Source organism: Bos taurus, chromosome 3 (assembly GCF_002263795.3).
Source record: "Bos taurus isolate L1 Dominette 01449 registration number 42190680 breed Hereford chromosome 3, ARS-UCD2.0, whole genome shotgun sequence".
Classification (NCBI taxonomy): domain Eukaryota; kingdom Metazoa; phylum Chordata; class Mammalia; order Artiodactyla; family Bovidae; genus Bos; species Bos taurus.
Window position 1 is genome coordinate 104,106,261 of NC_037330.1, and position 19,617 is coordinate 104,125,877.

Consider the following 19,617-nt stretch of genomic DNA (forward strand, 5'->3'; position numbering starts at 1 on the left):
AGCAACAGTTAGAACCGGACATGGAACAACAGACTGGTTCCAAATAGGAAAAGGAGTATGTCAAGACTTTATATTGATTGTCACCCTGCTTATTTAACTTATATGCAGAGTACATCGTGAGAAATGCTGGGCTGGAAGAAGCACAAGCTGGAATCAAGATTGCCAGGAGAAATATCAATAACCTCGGATATGCAGATGACACCACCCTTATGGCAGAAAGTGAAGAGGAAATAAAAAGCCTCTTGATGAAAGTGAAATAGGAGAGTGAAAAAGTTGCGCTCAACATTCAGAAAACTAAGATCATGGCACCTGGTCCCATCACTTTATGGGAAATAGATGGGGAAACAGTGGAAACAGTGTCAGGCTTTATTTTGGGGGGCTCCAAAATTACTGCAGATGGTGATTGTAGCCATGAAATTAAAAGACACTTACTCCTTGGAAGGAAAGTTATGACCGAACTAGATAGCATATTCAAAAGCAGAGACATTACTTTGCCAACAAAGGTCCATCTAGTCAAGGCTATGGTTTTTCCAGTGGTCATGTATGGATGTGAGAGTTGGACTACGAAGAAAGCTGAGCGCTGAAGAATTGATGCTTTTGAACTGTGGTGTTGGAGAAGACTCTTGAGAGTCCCTTGGACTGCAAGGAGATCCAACCAGTCCATTCTGAAGGAGATCAGTCCTGAATATTCATTGGAAGGACTGATGCTAAAGCTGAAACTCCAGTACTTTGGCCACCTCATGCTAAGAGTTGACTCATTGGAAAAGACCCTGCTTCTGGGAGGGATTGGGGGCAGGAGGAGAAGGGGACGACAGAGGATGAGATGGCTGGATGGCATCACTGATTCGATGGACATGAGTTTGGGTGAACTCCGGGAGTTGGTGATGGACAGGGAAGCCTGGTGTGCTGCGATTCATGGGGTCTCAGAGAGTTGGACACGACTGAGTGACTGAAATGAACTGAACTGAACTGGATAAAGACTAGTGCTTGACTCTAGAAGAATGAGGAAAGAATCCAGGATGATTTCCAGGTCCCAGCACGCAGTGATAGATACCACTATTAGAAAGACAGTAGTGTGGGGGATTGGGGGTTGGGGGTTGTCCTAAACTACTTAGGACACATCAAGTTTGAGAAACCTGTGGGACATCGGATGGATGTACAAATTTGAAGCACAGCACCTGGACTCATGGATGTGGATGGTAGAACCTAGGAAGGATTTTGTGATGAGCCATGGAAAACACCAATATTTAAAATAGGTTTGCCAAGGAAAGGAAGGTCAAAAGATAGAATGGAGAGAAGGGGGAGAACTGGGAATGTTCATAGAAAGCTGCAGGATTTAGGAAGAGAGCAGCTTTGAGCTCTAGTGCAGGCAGAAGCCACATTCTATGGAAATAACATAAATGGGAGATAAGGAAGTAGGAGTAAAAACATGCAGACCACCCTTGCAAGAATCTTGGATGAGAATGGCTGGGAAAGTGCATGGTAACTGGAAGTCGTACAGCCTCAAGGTAGTTAGGTGTGGATTTTTAAAAAATTGTTCAGTTTTTTTAAAAATTGAGATAATTCACATACCATAGCATTCACTCTTTCAAAATGTATTATTCAGTGGTTTTTTTAATATATCCACAAAATTGTGCCATCATCACTCTTAACTCCAGACCATTTTCATTACTCCAGAAGAAACTCCATGCCCATTTGCAATCACTCTCCATTTTCCCTTCCCCCAGCCTTTGGCAACCACCAACCTATTTCCTGTCTCTATAGATTTGCCTATTCTGGATACTTCATACAAGTGGACTTATATACTATCTGATTTTTTGTGCCCGGCTTCTTTCACTTAGTTTTCATTTTCATCCAAATTATAGCAGGGATCAGTACTTCAGTTCTTTTCATAGCCCAGAGAAATTCCACTGTATGGATAAATCATAATTTGTTTATCTAGTCATCAAACAATGGACGTTCGAATGTTTGACTTTTGGGTTATTATGAATATGCTTTTGGGTCATTATGAATATGCTTTTGGGTCATTATGACATTTGTGTACAAGTTGTTGGGTAGATATAAGTTTTCAATTCCCTTGAGTAGTGGAATGGCTGGGTCAAAACTGATTCTTATTGGGAGAGACCTGGTCTTGTTTACAGGTTGAGGGTGGCGCAGAGGGAGCAGTGACAGATATAGGGAGGGGCTGGGGAGAAGGAAGCTGGCGCTGGAGAAGGGTTACTTTCTTCAGCATCTCTCACTTTCTCTGTTGGCACAACCTTAATGCTCTAACCTCGCTTCACAACTGCTGGACCCTCCGCACACACATCATACTTGTTGACCAGGGATAGAATCCAGAGAGTGAATAAAGCACCCCCAGACCTGGCGCAGATGCATCCGAGCCAGTGGTACGTTTTTTTGCAGCAGTTTCTAGTTTGGGGGTCTCCTTTGGTTAGAGCCTGGCCCATTCTGTTTTTTTTTCCCGTAGATTCCTTCACAGGTGAATAAAGACAATTCATCGTGGAGTCTGGGTCTGACTTCTGATTCTTCAGGTTACCCACGGCTCCCAGTCGTGCCGGATAAAGTAAGATGCCCAGCACAAGAGATGGAGGACCAACTACGCCAGCACTCAGCGCTATGCGCTGCCCATCGTAGCCACTGCGCACGCGTCGCTTCGCAGCCAAGGATGGAGCGGGGGAGTGGGCGGGGCGGTTACCTCCCGGACCAATCGGAAGCGAAGGCCCCCGCCCCCCGGGCCGGTGGACCGAGCTTGACCCCGGCGGTGGGCGGAGAAGGCGGGGCCAGCTGCGCGGCCGCGGAGGGGGCGGGGCCCGGGGCCTGGAGGCGGGGCCTGGGGCTGTCAGTCCCGCGCCCGCCGCTGCCGCTGAGGTTACTTATATGCCGTGGCTGGGTGGCTGCCGGCGCTGCCGACCGCCGTCCGCCGCCTCGGCATCCCGAACCGCCTTCCGCCGTGCCGGGCCGGCGCGCAGGTAAGGCCGGCCGCACTGCCGAGCCATCGCGTCCCCAAGCTCGGCAGCGGTCCGCCGCGCGGGCGCCCCCTCCGGGCTGTGTCAGCTCCGCGGCTCCCTTTGCCTCCCGGGGGCGGTCCCGGGGGGCGGGACGACCGTTCTCCCCATCCCCCTCACACCTCCCGGCGCCGCGCCTGCAGAAGGGTCCCCGGGCCGCGCCTCCGCATCCCGGCGTGGGGCTGGTCCCGAGAACTCCCGTCTCAGGTCGATTACACAATCGCTGGGGCTGGGAGCGGGGGTCCCTTCCTGAGCCTCGGCCCCACACCTGTCCCTGCGCCGCGCTCGCAGGCAGAGGGCAGACACCCAGCACGACGGTGGGGGCCTGGAAAGTTTCACTTTGTGGTCCGGGTTTGTTGACATCTGAGCGATGCGGGGAGATGGAGGCTGAACGGCGAGGATGCGCCTCTCCAGCAGCTTTGGCTTTGCCCCGGGTGGCCCTGGTCCAGGTTTCCTTTCCAGAAGTCCTGCCGAGAGCCCTGCTCTGGGCTGGAGGCTGCTGCAGGGCACACGGGTCTCTCCGCCTTCACGTTAGCTGGCCCTTGGCTTGCAGCATTCTGGGGACAGCTGAGCCTCTAGCTCTTCCGCCTTTCCTAATTGAGCGTTGATAGAACATGTAGGTGAATTTACTTAGCATTTCCCTGACACTTTATATTTGTGAGGCGCTTTGCCACCCCTGATTAGTTAATTAACAAGGTAGGAAAGCAAAATAGATCCTGAAACTCATGGCTAATGCCTTTAGTCTAGCAACTCTTTTAAGAACCACTGAGAGCTTTAGGCTGTTGGCGGTGAGAGATGCTTTTGGCCGAGATGCTGCCGTGAGAGCTATTCAGTGTCTTCTGGTTGCCTGAGAAGGCTTTGGTGATCACGGCAAGGCTTTCTCTGCCTCTCCCTGCTTATACTGTTTATTAAGGGTCGCCAATCTATGGTGGATTATTTGGATCTCTTCACTTAAGCAAAGGAGCAATTAGAAGTGTTGCTGACAAAGCAGTTAAAAAAACAAAAATCCTGAGATTCAAAAAAGTTGGATGGTTGTGTGCTTTACCAGGTTACCTCTTCTGTGCAGAAAACCTTGGCTCTTCCTGATCTCTCCCCATCTTACTGGTAGGACTGTATCCAACTGGGCTGGTGTTACTAGTTTCTCATTTAGTCCTTAGACCTCTTGCTGCCTGTGGTTTGTAGACCTGCCTAGGGACATCCTCTAAGAGTGGGCTTAATTAACACTTTTATCTGCCCATTAAGCAATAGAGCTTGAAATCTCTTGTAATCAGGCACTGTTGTAGTGTTGAATCTTTAATAATACCTAATTCATTTTAATAGTGTTTCTTTAATAATCTTTCTATTAGTATGCCAGTTCTGTGACACCAGTACTTTTAGTATAGAAGCAGCAATTTACTCGAAATATTATCATGGCAAAAACAATTCTCCAACAGATTTGCAGCCCATTTTACTTAGATAATTACTGCTAGAGGCTGTTAAGGTTTTTTATTCTTTGGCACGGTAGGTATTACAATGCGTTTGATCTATGAGGTCATTATGAGGTCATTTCTCTTTGTAGAAATGATTTCAGTCACTGTGTCACTTAAATTTTTGTGGACTAATAGCATGTGAGTTTTCCCCCATGCTGATTTCTTTTTGAACAAGGAACAAATTTAACAAGATTTAATCTTGACTTTCCAGACTTAATTTTAAGAAGGATAATATTTACTGTATTTTGAGGGCTATATTAGAACTATGATGCTGATTTTATTAGCATGGGTAGTAGGCATTGTTTTGGGTGCTTTATAGGTATTAACTTATCTAATTCTCACAACAACCCTGTAAGGGAGGTACTATCATTACCCCAGTTTCAGACAATGAAATTGAGGCCCAATTGATTGACTCAGGTCACATAGTTAAGTAAATTTTGCGACCCCATGGACTGTAGCCCGCCAGGCTGCTCTGTCCATGGAATTCTCCAGGCAAGAATGCTAGAGTGGGTTGCCATTTCCTTCTCCAGAGGATCTTCCTGACCCAGGAATCGAACTCCTGTTCTCCTGCATTGCAGGGGGAGTCTTTACTGTCTGAGTCACCAGGGAAGCCCCAAGTAAATGACAGCTACATCCTAATGACAGCAGCCTGAGTTCAGAGTCCAGGTACTTAACCCTGTGCTATCCTGCCTCTGTAAGTTATTTTTTTCCCAAGTAATATTTCTACTTGCTTCCTGAACGTGCTCTGCACTGTGTGGAGAAGAGCACTTACAGTGTAATAATGAACACTGGGAAAGGAGTTCTTATTCTGGTTTTAACTATGTTGCCAACTAATCTGTGATTTTAAAGTGGGTACCTGAGTTCCCTGCCTCCCATTTCCTCATTGGTGGGATAATTGCAATTGAAGCAGATGAACTAACCAGGCTTAACCTCTTGGGGAGCTAGAGAGATGAGTCAATGCATGTAAGAATTAAATCTTTTCCTCCCTAAGGCACAGTATAAGATCAAGTATCAAATGAGTAGGGTGTGTATGTGTGTGTGTACGTGTTATGGAGAAGGAGTGGAGGGCACATGTCGTATGCTTGGAAGTTGTCACCATGGGAGTGCAGTTGTTGAGACACTTCATCTTAAAATATTTCAGGACTGTTTTAATTCTGTTACCGCAAAACCATTCCTTTGTAATTGAAAAAAAAAAAAAAAGACAAGCAGAAAAGAAGTTATCTTATGGAAGTGGGGTACCATGTGCTGGACTACTTCAGGAACATTCACGGATGATCATTTAGTATCACATTGCAGGAGGCTTGGGGTCAGATGGCAGGACCTGAATGGCAGATCTAGGAGTTCCCAGCGTCATGGCAAGTCAGGATTAAAAGGAAACTTTACGGTCCTTGCATCTAACACCCTCTTCGCTTCCTCACTTCACCACCTATCCAGTGGATGAATCCCCCATGGGTGCACACCTGTTTCACTCAGTGCTCATCCTGCTCCTGCTTGGACACCTCCTGGGCCATCTATTTGGTGTGCTTTGAAAATGTGCTCCAAAGAAGAAGGGATTGTATCCAGTGATAGGGAGCGAGAAACGGCAGAAGGATTCTGGTCTCTTCTGGCTTGTGCCCTTGAAAGATCATCGTCCATGTGAAACCTGGGTTAGAAGGGAAACTCTCAACCAGGGAGATCAGTTAGGAGGCCTTGGCCAGAATCTAGGACTGAGGGGATCCAGGCTGAGACAGGCAGTGAAGTGGGATTTCAGGAGGAATGGAGCCCAAAAGACAGCATCCCTTGTGCCCAGCACCTGGCTGTCCATAGCATCAGAGAGGAGGAACATGTTAACATCTCCATGGAGTCAGGGGGCCACTGGGAGTGGAGCTGGGAGAGACAGCTTTGTACGTAAATCCTCCGAAGCTGAATAATGGACTGACTAGTGTAAGGCCTGTGCAGAACAGAGAGCAGAGAGCAGATTTTATTTCTTCTGAAGGGGAGTGTACCACAGGAAACTCCCTCTGTGTAATGAAGTAATAGAATAGTATTTCCCCTTGGGTGTTGTCACCTCGCATGCTGCTTGCTTAGCCTTTTGTTTTGCTTCTTGGCCATGATGGCAATCTATTGATATTTGAAGCTCTACCGGGAGGATGTGTTCTGGGTGCTTTCTTCTGATTTCTTGGGGGAATCTTCTCTTGGGGCTTCTGTTCTCCAGTGACACCTGTCGACTATGTGCTGGAAGGCCAGCACACCTCACTTCATTAGGAGTCTCCCCTCCCAACACAGATGGTGTGGCACTTTAGAGAGGACTTGCTGTGAAATGATGTCTGCATTGGCTTGAAAACAGAATAATCTGGAGGAAACAAATAAGATTTACACAGGAAGCCACAAGACAGAAGAAATAGTTACAAGTGTTATGAGTTCATTTTTCTCTTGTTCCTTTATGTGTTTCTGACTTGGGATGTGATATTTCTTCAGTATTCTTATTTAGAAATATATACATTGAAATATGTTATCTAATAGTGTATGTGGAAATAAACTGTATATCTCAATTTTTTTTTTTTTGCCAGGACCCTATTGATCTTGGTTTTTCACTCTTTTAGACCAGTGGTTTTCAACAAGGAGTGATTTTGCCCCCTAAGGAACTCTTGGCAATGTCTCGAGACATTTTTGGTTGTGGCAGCTGGGGACAGCATATATGCTATGGGCATCCAGTGGGCAGAGACCAGGGAAGCTGCTGAACACCCCACAATGCACAGGTTGGCCCCCTAAACAGGAAATGCTGAGATGTTCATAGGGTTGGGTTGAAAAACTGCACTTTAGATGATGAAAACAACTTCTTATTAGGAGCAAATTGAAGTTAGAAGGAAGAGGAAGAAGAAAATATAAAGTGTTCCTTGGCTCCTTGAAAGTGATAACAGCACCCTTCTGACTCTCAGGAGGGAGAACTAGCTTAACAGACGCTCGTCTGCCACCCAGGAGCTATTTCAATAACTGGATTGCTCAACACGGTAGTTTGGAACAGGAAGTAGAGGCCCTTGGAGTGGGTTGAGGTTGTCAGGGTAATTTGTGGAGGCACAAGGGTTTATAGGTCAAGAAGGGAAGCTGGGTCTTGCCAGAATAATTCTGAAAAGTTCTAGGGAATTTTTCAAAGGTGGTTTGTTGAGGACACTGAGTGTAATGCCTCGAAGATACTATCTCTGTTCTGGGAGTGCAGGAACCCTGGAGGCTGTTGATCTGAGCACTTTCCAGATTCTTCTGTGTCCAGACACAGAATGGAGAGGGTTGAGCACCTGATATTGTTTTCAGGTTGTAGCTGTGTTTTCCTGAAATCTTTGTTTCAAAACTTTTATATTATGGAAAATTTGAAACATACCCCAAAATGGAAAAAAAGAGTATAATGAGCTTCTATTTGCCCAATGCCCAGCTTCAACGATTGCCAGTTCCTGTCTATCTTGATCTATACTCCACTCATGTTAGACTACTCTGCACCCCCACCTTTTAAATCTAGAAAATAGCTTAAATAATTACTGATGGCCTGCCTATCTGGGGAGACTTGACAGTGAAGGAGATAAGTGATTTTCCGGTGCTTGGTACCCCCTGGAGGAAAGCTGATAATGGACGTGCGTGATTATAACAGCCGTGAGGGCCTGAGGAATAGGAATAGGCCCAGGCAGATCTGGGATGGGGGAGGTCAGGTTTCCTTGGTGGGGAAGCACAGCCAATCAGAGACAAAACTCTTTTTAAACCTCATGGAGGGCGAAACCTATTTAGAGTTCCCTGCCAGGAGAAAGGTGTTTCTGATTTCTGCAGTCCAGGGTGCTCTCAGTTCCTGCATTGAGCTTCATTTACATGTTTCATTTTAGGATGACCCCTTTCCTGTTTCATGACCCTTTAAGTGTGCGTTGTGTGGCCCTCCAGCTTGCACCTGGCTCCTTCCTGGAAATTGCAGGGCAAGGTGGGCGAGAGAGGCATTCCTCCTGATGGCTTTGGGTTCTCTGCCATAGCAGTCGCTCCCCTGCATTTGATGGTGGATGTCGGACAGTCCTGCTCCGGCCCCCTGGCAGCCCACAGCAGATGGAGTCAGCACTGCCCTTTACACCTGGCCAGCAGGGTTTTTTTTTTTCCTCCTGGTTATGTCTCCTTGAGCTACAGGATTAAATTTTTTAGGCCATTGGAGAATTGGCATGCATCTACTTGACTCAGTGTTGTGTTGTAATATGCATACAAAACCTGGCTTCAAAAGTTGAGAGAGTTCTTGAATAATCAGATAATTGATGTCTATGAATTTTAATTACTGCTGGTTTCTACAAATGTATTCATTCTGGACTAGGTTCACCAGTATTTCCATTAGTGTGAAGACCTGGGCCCTTGCATGACTGTATTTCTTATCCGCATTTTATTTATTAAATGCATCTTTCCCCTCTACTTATCCCACAGAAGATTTAGGTGGTATGAGCTTGTGAACATCCTGTATCACAATTGTAGATTTTCAGCTATCATGCCTTTCTATGGGAAGACTGCCTGCTACTCTATTAATAAAAGTTACCTATTCTGTGCCTCTATTATGTACCAAGCACTTTGCTTATATTCATTCCTTAGAATGCTTCTAGGCAGGAATTAGTATTCTCAGGTTGCAGATGAGGAAACTAAATTTTAGAGAAGTTAAGGAAAGCTAGGAGGTAGCACTGGGTTTTAACCCGATTTATTTGATTCCAAGGCTGTAATTCTTTCCACTAAGCCATGTCTCTCCTGGGTAAAAGTTGGTGGGCATTTGCATCAGGACTGGCAGAGAAGATAGGGCAAGTGCTGTAAAAGGGGACTGAAAGTTCTGGTTACTCCAGCTAATGAAATCTTCACACTGAACCCCTTGGGAAACATTGCTCTTGAGTGTGATAAATTACCTGTGTCCTATTTTTGAGCTGACTGTGTAAAACAGAATTGCTCACAAGTAGCCCTGAGCCAAATTTGATCAGCAGATGTGTTTGATTTGGTCTGCACGGTGTTTTGTTTTTCAAAAAATTGGATTAGTTGTCATCATTTTTAAAGTGGGAGATTTCACACTACAATTTCCAAATTTCTTGGCTTCTCTTGAACCATCAGAAGATCTGGCAACTCCAGACCCACATTCCTCCTTGGCAGGAGTTAGTTCTAGTAGCTGCACTTCTTTGGATGTAGCAGAGACTCCTGAGTTTGCCATCTTTACCACCTTGCCCTCTTCACTCACTTATATTACTCACAGGACTCTGAAGACACTTGTTAGAGGCACCCTTGTATCAATAGAATTCATGTACATTCTCTCTGCCATTGTCAGGGATGTGTTCGTGGAGGCTTGTTCTGCATCTGAGTTAAAGATTGCCAGCATTTTCCCCATTTTTAAAGAGTTTGGGGAAGGTGACTCTACTTGGCATGTGAATAGACATGTTTACCCCCCACCCCCCATCTGTCCCTCAACAGTGGTTAATTGGATTCTGGGTGGGTTCTTGGACTAAGGCAGACCAGTCAGATATTTGGGATTTAGACACTGAGCCAAGGAACCTCAGGTGGGAAAGACTTGTAGACTCAGCTACAAGGATGTTGGAGGTGCCTGATGAGCAGAGAAGCTGGACGGCAAGTAGTGAGAGACGGTGTGACAGCAAAGATGGAGGAGCTGTGCAATTTCTGCTTTCACTGTACTTCTTGCAATTGGGTTCCTTTGTAGCCATAGCATTAATTCAGTGGCATTTATTGGGTGCTTACTATGGCTCCAGGTACCGTTTACATGCTTGTGATACATCAGTGAGCAAAACAGACAGAGGCCCTGTTCTCATAGAGTTCATATTTTGGTTGTAGAAAACAACTCCAAACAAAAAAGCAAGTATAAGAAAAATAAGGTGGTGATAAGTGCCAAGAAGAGAAATAAACTGGGTAAGGAGATGTGGAGTGGATGTGTGGGGTAGTGATGTGTGAGAGCAGTTGTTCAAGGAAGACCTCCTGACAAAGTTATATTTGAGCAGAGATGTGAAAGAAGTGAGGAGTGAACCATGAGGGAACTAAGGTTGTAACAATTTAGCAAGTGCAAAGGTGCTGAGGTGGGTGTATGCTTGACCTGTTTGGAGAGCAGCAAGGAGGATATTGTGGCTGGAATGCAACAATAATGGGAGAGGAGAGAAGGGAGAGAGGGGATTAGGGCCTCACAACTGTGTTAAATACTTTGAATTTTATTCTAGTGAGATGGGAAGCCATTGGAAGATTTTGAGGATAGGTGGCATGGTTTGGCTTATGTCTTAAAAAAATGTAAATGTTGCTATTTATAGTGGCCAAGACATGGAAGCAATCTAAATGTCTTGCAGATGAATGGATAAAGAAGATTTGGTATATAGATATACAATGGAATATTAGTCATAAAAAAGAATGAAATAATGCCATTTGCAGGAACATGGATGGACCTAGAGATTATCATACTAAATGAATGAAGTCAGACAGAGAAAGATGAATACCATATGACATCTCTTATACAATATATGGAGTTTAAAAATAATACGCATGAATTTATTTATAAAGCATAAACAGACTCATAAACATAGAAAATAAACTTAGGATTACCAAAGGGAAACAGAGTGAGGGGAGGGATGAATTAGGAGCTTAGGATTAGCAGATGCAAGCTGCTGCATAGAAAACAGGTAAGCAAGGGCTGCATACACAGGCAACTCAATTCAATATTTTGTAATAACCTAAGTGAAAAAAGAATCTGAAATAGGGCATATATGTATTCTCAGTATAACCGAATCACTTTGATGGATACCTAAAACTAACGCAACATTGTGAATCAACTCTACTTCAATTAAAAAATTGAGAAATGTAAATACCTTACAGAGAATCAACCGCAAAGCACCTAAGGTATCTGTAGGACAGCTAGTTAGGAGGCTATGCAATAAACCAGATAAAATACAATGGTGACTCGGACTAGGGTAGAGATGGAGGAGGTCAAATTGGACAAGTTATGAATATATCTCAAAGACTGAGTTGACAGGACTTAATGATGTATTTTTTGTACTGCATATGAGATACAGGAATCAAGATGATTCTGACCTTTGAGGATAAACATTATTTCAGTAGTTAGCAATTTTCCCCTCTCTCCCTTGAAAACGTTCAAAAACAACAAGAAAGGTGAAAAAGTAATAATAAAAATCTTGCAAACTCCATTTCCAGCTCAACTAGGAGAGAAATTTAATCTATAGACTTCAAAATGTGTGTAAAGACTGTCCCAAATAGATGAGATTGAGGGAAGCCAGGTGGGAAGAAGTGAATGAAGGCGGTACAGAGACAGAGAGAGAGAGAGCAACAACAAAGATCAGATCTTAATAAGTACCATAAACATCACATTCTATAAGGTGAAAAGTGTACCATGATGTGTAAAAGCTATATCCCTTGCTTGCAGTAATTTTTGTGGAAATTGGATGTATAGCTGGTAGAAGCAGTCTCCTGACATAGTTTGATTCAAAGAGGAAAAAGAAGAATGACTGTTAAAGAATCACATAGGAAAGTAGCCATATCTGTAGGAAGTATTCTGTCTCTATGGTAGCAAGGAGGAAGAGAGCCTTTGGGTTGTGAAAACAGGTAATTTGAAAGGGTATCCTGGTTGTCCTCCCCTCTTCTGCCAAGAGGCTGCTGCTGCTGCTAAGTCGCTTCAGTCGTGTCCGACTCTGTGCGACCCCATAGACGGCAGCCCACCAGGCTCCCGTCCCTGGGATTCTCAAGGCAAGAATACTGGAGTGGGTTGTCATTTCCTTCAATGCATGAAAGTGAAAAGTGAAAGTGAAGTCGCTCAGTCGTGTCTGACTCTTAGCGACCCTATGGACTGCAGCCCACCAGGCTCCTCTGTCCATGGGATTTTCCAGGCAAGAGTACTGGAGTGGGGTGCCATTGCCTTCTCCGCCTGCCAAGAGGAACCTCATGCAAATACTGTAGCTGTTAAGGAAAACGAATTCAGTGATCATGAAAATAGGAAATGGTAGACATTTGTTTCTGATAATGATAGGTAAGGTTATTTGGACCGCAGTTCCCTTTGAAAAATATTAAAATGTTGGAGATATTTTTTAAAATTTAAAATTAAGACAAAAACTCTAAAGAGCTGAGAAGAGAAAAAAGAACTGTCAGGCCAAAATCTATGATCCAGTGAAATCATAGAGAGAGATGTACAAATCACTAGAGCACTTAAGTAGGTTTTATCCTGAGAAGATTTGTTGATCCTAATAAATACGGGCTTTGGTTTTGGCAGCCTTGAAGACAAGGAATTTAGCGCTCAAAGTTCAGGGGTTGCTCAAGGTGGATAGTCTCATAGGAGACTGTCTCCAAACAAAGCTGGAACTATTCAGGGTAGAGGTGAACCAGAAGTAAAACCATGCCTCCCCATCCTAAGTGGCAACAGGGAAAGTGCTCAGGTACTGAGAAGAGTGAGAGAGAAAAGAAAAGGTAGGTTGTAGTCACTGGCTGGCCTTTGTACAGATTTTGAGGATGGTTTTGTATCACCTTGATTCAGAGAACTTCAAACCATGAATTAGCTTTAAGATACTTCCAGTGCTCCCTTCCCCTACCCTCCCCTACCCTGGCAGAAGATGAATCTTCTCTAAAGGAAGTAATCTTTCTGGTTTTCCAGGTCCAGTGAGCAGTAACAGTCAGAAACAAAACATGATGAGTGAACAAAAAGACTCCTAAATTTTTTATGTATTGAATTATCAGGGACAAATAAATAACTATGCTTATTATGTCCATAATAATTAAAGCAAACTTATAAATGTCTTCAGAGAATGACTAACAGTTAAAAGTTACTTAACAGGTTAGAAAAAGACCAAATTGAACTTCTAGAAATAGAAATACAAAACTGAAATCTAAAAACCGAATGGATTACTGTTAGACAACATATTAGATCAAAGCAAAAAGAGATAGTGAATTGGATGCTATATTATAAGAAATTACCCAAAATGCTGCATAGGGAAACAACAAGACAGAAAATATGGAAGAGATGTTAAAAGACATCTAGAGGAGGAGTTCTAATGTACTTTTAATTGAGGTTCTAAAAGGAAATGGCGAAAGGATCAGAAGCAACTATTTGAGGAGATAATGACTGATGTTTTTCCAGAATTAATAAAATATGTCAAGCCAAAAGTTCACAAGAAGAGCACTAAAGGCAAAGAGAAAATTCTAAAAATATCCAGAGAAAAAGACAATTTGCCTTGAAAAGAGTGATTTGCACACTTCCCAACAATGGAAGAGAGAAAGCAGTGGAACGTTTTCTGTAATGAAGTAGCTGATAACCTAGGATTCTATGCACAGAGAAACTATCTTTCAAGAAGATGACAGTATGAAGACATTTCTATGTAAAGAAAATGTAGTTTGCTAGCACTTTATGAGTTTGCCTCCCATTAACTTCACTGATTCTTTTTCCTTTAGGCAGAATGAAAGTGATTCCAGTGGCAAAAGATGAGAGATAGTAAGAGGTAAACTATGTAGGTAAACAAAAGAAAGATGAAATATAAAATAGGATTTTAATAGCTTATGCATTAAAATATGGAAAATTGAATATAAGACAACAACAGCATATAAGTTAAGAAAGCATTCTAAGGCCTTGGTATTTCCTTTAAGGAGAGTAAAGATTAATAATTATTCGTAGACTGATAAGTGAATAATGTATGTTGCATTTTCTAGAAGAACCAGGGAAAGAATAGAAACAGAGTATATGATATCCCAGCTAGTTGAGAAAGACTTATCTACAGCTTAAAACTACACAAAGAATGAAAGGGAAAGAAGGTAAATGTATACTGTCAAATGATAAGCACAACATCAGGTGAATCAGATATTATGGTTCAAAACATCACTAGGGATAAAAAGTTATTTTTACCAGGAAAAATATCAGTTTGAAATATTAAATATATGCTCATAGCATAGCACAATATATAAAGAAAAGGATGACAGAACTCTAAGGAGCAATAGAAATATCTGCAATCATAACTAAAACATTTTGAAGAAGAACTAGGTCAGAAGACTTGCTCTATGGATATCAAGTCTCTATGGATATAAGTCTCTAATGATATGGATATCATTGCTCTATGGATATAAAGCTGTAGTAATATCGAAAGAGTGGAATTGATTCAAAGATAGCTTATCAATTAGCACAAAATAGGGTGCCCAGAAACAAAACTGTGCATTTATGGATTTTTTATGTATTGCAAAGTACACATTACAGGTTAGCATTGAGTTTTCTGATAAATGGTATTCGACCCATGGATATGCATATGGAAAAACACAATCTGACTATCACTGTGTATAGTATGTAAAAATAAATTTCAAGGAGATTTAAAAAATTAAACATGAAAGGAAAAACTATAAACATTTTGATAAACAAGAGAATGCTGTCATAATCTCTGCATGGGAAGGACTTCTTAAATAAGATGCAAAGAGTGTTAAATTTAAGAAAGGATTAAGAAAATTGATTCAGTTCAGTTCAGTTGCTCAGTCGTGTCTGACTCTTTGCGACCCCATGAATTGCAGCATGCCAGGCCTCCCTGTCCATCATCAACTCCCAGAGTTCACTCAACCTCACGTCCATCAAGTAGGTAATGCCATCCAGCCATCTCATCCTCTGTCGTCCCCTTCTCCTCCTGCCCCCAGTCCCTCCCAGCATCAGAGTCTTTTCCAATGAGTCAACTCTTCACATGAGGTGGCCAAAGTACTGGAGTTTCAGCTTTAGCATCAGTCCTTCCAAAGAAATCCCAGGGCTGATCTCCTTCAGAATGGACTGGTTGGATCTCCTCGCAGTCCAAGGGACTCTCAAGAGTCTTCTCCAACACCACACTTCAAAAGCATCAATTCTTCGGTGCTCAGCTTTCTTCACAGTCCAACTCTCACACCCACACATGACCATAGGAAAAACCATAGCCTTGACTAGACGGACCTTTGTTGGCAAAGTAATGTCTCTGCTTTTGAATATACTATCTAGGTTGGTTGTAACTTTCCTTCCAAGGAGTAAACGTCTTTTAATTTCTTGGCTGCAGTCGCCATCTGCAGTGATTTTGGAGCCCCCCAAAATAAAGTCTGACACTGTTTCCACTGTTTCCCCATCTATTTCCCATGAAGTGATGGGACCAGATGCCATGATCTTAGTTTTCTGAATGCTGAGCTTTAAGCCAACTTTTTCAGTCTCTTCTTTCACTTTCATCAAGAGGCTTTTTATTTCCTCTTCACTTTCTGCCATAAGGGTGGTGTCATCTGCATATCTGAAGTTATTGATATTTCTCCCGGCAATCTTGTTTCCAGCTTGTGCTTCTTCCAGCCCAGCATTTCTCATGATGTACTCTGCATATAAGTTAAATAAGCAGGGTGACAATATACAGCCTTGACGAACTCCTTTTCCTATTTGGAACCAGTCTGTTGTTCCATGTCCAGTTCTAACTGTTGCTTCCTGACCTGCATATAGGTTTCTCAAGAGGCAGGTCAGGTGGTCTGGTATTCCCATCTCTTTCAGAATTTTCCAAAGTTTATTGTGATCCACACAGTCAAAGGCTTTGGGATAGTCAGTAAAGCAGAAACAGATGTTTTTCTGGAACTCTCTTGCTTTTTCGATGATCTAGCGGATGTTGGCAATTTGATCTGTGGTTCCTCTGCCTTTTCTAAAACCAGCTTGAATATCTGGAAGTTCACGGTTCATGTATTGCTGACGCCTGGCTTGGAGAATTTTGAGCATTACTTTACTAGCGTGTGAGATGAGTGCAATTGTGCGGTAGTTTGAGCATTCTTTGGCATTGATTAGGTTAAAAGTAAGAATTTATTTTAATTAAAACTATTATGAAAATAATGTAATAATTAATTACAGCACTGGAAAAGAAATTTTTGAGCTTTATGAGGACAGGCACTGTGTCTATATTATCCCTCACTGTTTTCCAGCACCTTGCACAGTATCTAAAACCAAAACTTCAGCATCCAGGGTTCTATTGTAGTAAGTACCTACAACCATTCCCAAATCATGAGGTTCACCTGCAGAGCAGAATCCACATCATAAACCACATGCATTAATTATTACTTTCTTCTACTGCTCTTCATTCTTTTGAAAGGAAGAGGAGAAAATATAGGGGTGATAGCTTAACCAGCCCATGGTTTAAAAATATTCAGTATAGAAACTATGTGTTTAGGGTTGGGCAGATTGCCGAGAAGCTTATATAGAAATATGAAAATAAGGATTTCCTCCTGGATGAATTTATAGTCTAGTTGGGAGACTGACAAATAGGAAAAGATACTTGACAAATCTGGATCATTAAAAAACTGTTTTTTATGCTATTAAGTACATGGGAAGACAGAGATAACAATTCCAGATGTGGTAATTGAGAAGGATATCATGGAGGGGGGGGAGATTTGATCTGTGTATTGACGGAGGGTCAGCTTATCATTAGGAAGAGAGAAAAGGAGAAGGTATTCTAAGAGAGGGATGAGGATGAAGCTTGCTTGTAGGCAAGAAAAACTTAAGGTGCTTTGGGGAAGCAGACCCCTATGACAAGAATGGAAGGAGACAGATTAGAAGTATAGATTCTTTCAGAATAAATATGAGTGAATAGCTGGAAAATTTTTTTTAAAAGAACCATAGTGATGTGAACTTAAAAGCTTTACTAGTTACTAATAGTGTGTCCATAGGTAAAGTAAGTAAACCCCTTTGGTGTTGGCAGAGGAATTGTAATTGTGGTGGACATCTGTGGACTCTGTGCCCAGCAGAATTCACTCTTTTCCTGCTCATGGGACTCCAACTCTGGCATTATTACATGAAGCCAAGGATGAGGCCCCCATGGGGGAGAGCATAACAGACATTATTGGAGTCACACTTGGTTTTTCTTTCATTGCTGATATAAATTTGAGTTGGGTTGTCTGTTATTTGGAATTAAAAGAATGAAAACGAACACAGAAACAGACAAAAAGATCAGGAGAACAGAGTGGAGAATTCAGAAACAGGCTCAGAATACACATGAGAATTTTACCCCACTGGATGCTCCTCTGTCTTCTTTGTTATAGATCCTCTCTTCCTGGTTTCTGAAGTTGGAGTATCCCAGAGTGAAATGTTGAAAGTTTTCTCCCTGGGGTATCTGCTATCACCACTTTTATTTAATTTTGCATTAGAAGTCCTAGCTATTGCAGCATGGGTGGAGAAAGAAATAAGAGGCATTGGAGAGTAAGAAATAAAACTGTGATTATTAGGAGTAACATGACTGTGTATTTAGAAAAACCAAAGATAAACTCTTAGAATTTATAAATAAATTTAGCAAGGCTGCTGAATATGAGGTCAATACATAAAAATCAATTGTACTCTATGTTTTAGTAACAAAAATAGAAAATGAAAATTAAAAAATGATACCTCTTATCCCCCCACACACATCACATTTATAGGAATAGACGTAATAATGATGTATAAGATCTCTACACTGAATACAAGAAGACGTATTGAGAGAAATTAAATGAGACTTAAAGAAATGTAGAGATATACCATGTTCATAGAATGGATGACTCAATGTTGTAAAGATGTCAGTTTCCTTCAAATCATTCTATAAATTACATGCACCATTCAAAATTGCATTAGGCTTTTAAAATGGGCATTGGCAAATGGGTTATAAAATTTGTGTGGAAAGGAAAGGGGCCAAAACAAACATGAAGGAAAAGAACAAAATTGAGAGAACTGTCAGATATGTAGATAATTATAAAGCTATAGTAATTAAGACTGTGATGTATATACCAGAATAGACAAATGGCACAGTGGAACAAGGTAGAGGGTTTAGGGAGAAATTCTCATGTGCTCACTGATTTACAACAAAGGTGAAAGGTGATGCCGAAATGTAGTAGAGAGAGGATATGTTTTCGATAAATTGGTGCTGGTTCAAAATTAATAGCCATGTAGGAAAAATGAATCTTGATCCCCTTCTTCAAACCATTCATAGAATTCAATTCCAGATGCATTGTAGATCTAAATATGGTAGTAAGATAATAAAGCTCTTAGAAGAAAATGTAAAAGAATGTCTGCAACCTTAGAATGGGCAAACAGCTCCTGAGTAAGACACCACAGCACTAACTATAAAGGAAAATATTGATAAACTAGATTAGATTGAAATTAAGAACTCACCATCAAAAGACATCATTAAGAGAATGACAGAACAAGCCACAGAAGTAGCTGGTGCTGCTGCTGCTGCTGCTACTAAGTTGCTACAGTCGTGTCCGACTCTGTGTGACCCCGTAAATAGCAGCCCACCAGGCTCCCCCGTCCCTGGGATTCTCCAGGCAAGAACACTGGAGTGGGTTGCCATTTCCTTCTCCAATGCATGAAAGTGAAAAGTGAAAGTGAAGTTGCTCAGTCGTGTCTGACTCTCAGTGACCCCATTGACTGCAGCCCACCAGGCTCCTCCGTCCATGGGATTTTCCAGGCAAGAGTACTGGAGTGGGTTGCCATTGCCTTCTCCAACAGAGGAGATGATACTGCAAATAACTACAAATCAATAAGAGAAAAGCAAGTAATCCAGACTAAATAGAAAAATGGACAAAAAACTTTACACAGCAGATGTTCAAATGGTCAATAAAAAGTACCCAACATCACTAATTCTCAAGGAAATGTAAATTAAAGCTACAATAAGTATATCTTGGTATCCACCAAAGTGGCTAAAATTAAAAAGTCAGGCAATTCCAAGTGTTGAATGTGGAACAATTGGAATCTCATATATTGTTGGTGCCTTTTCATACTATTCATGGGGTTCTCGTGGCAAGAATACTGGAGTGGTTTGCTATTCCTTTCTCCACTCTAATGGCAGAAAGTGAAGAGGAACTAAAGAGCCTCTTGATGAGGGTGAAAGAGGAGAGTGAAAAGCTGGTTTAAAACTCAACATTCCAAAACCTAAGGTCATGGCAGCCTGTCCCATCACTTCATGGCAAATAGAAGGGGGAAAAGTGGAAGCAGTGACAGGCTTTATTTTCTTGGGTTCCAAAATCACTGCAGATGGTGACTGCAGCCATGAAATTAAAAGATGCTTGCTCCTTGGAAGGAAAACTATGACAAACCTAGACAGTGTATTAAAAAGCAAAGACATCACTTTGCTGACCAAGGTCTGTATAATCAAAGCTATGGTTTTTCCAGCAGTCATGTACAGATGTGAGAGTTGGAC

The 19,617-nt window shown here is 42.2% G+C and overlaps 1 protein-coding gene across 1 annotated transcript in view; it reads left to right on the forward strand.

Annotated features, from left to right (window-relative positions):
* The first annotated feature begins 2,871 nt into the window (after positions 1 to 2,871).
* The window catches only part of HIVEP3 (HIVEP zinc finger 3), a 565,238-nt gene continuing 548,492 nt past the window's right edge, over positions 2,872 to 19,617 (forward strand). The window contains exon 1 of the mRNA XM_059885184.1: positions 2,872 to 2,969. The gene's annotated coding sequence lies outside the window, so the exon portion shown is untranslated. The remainder of the gene's footprint in view (positions 2,970 to 19,617) is intronic.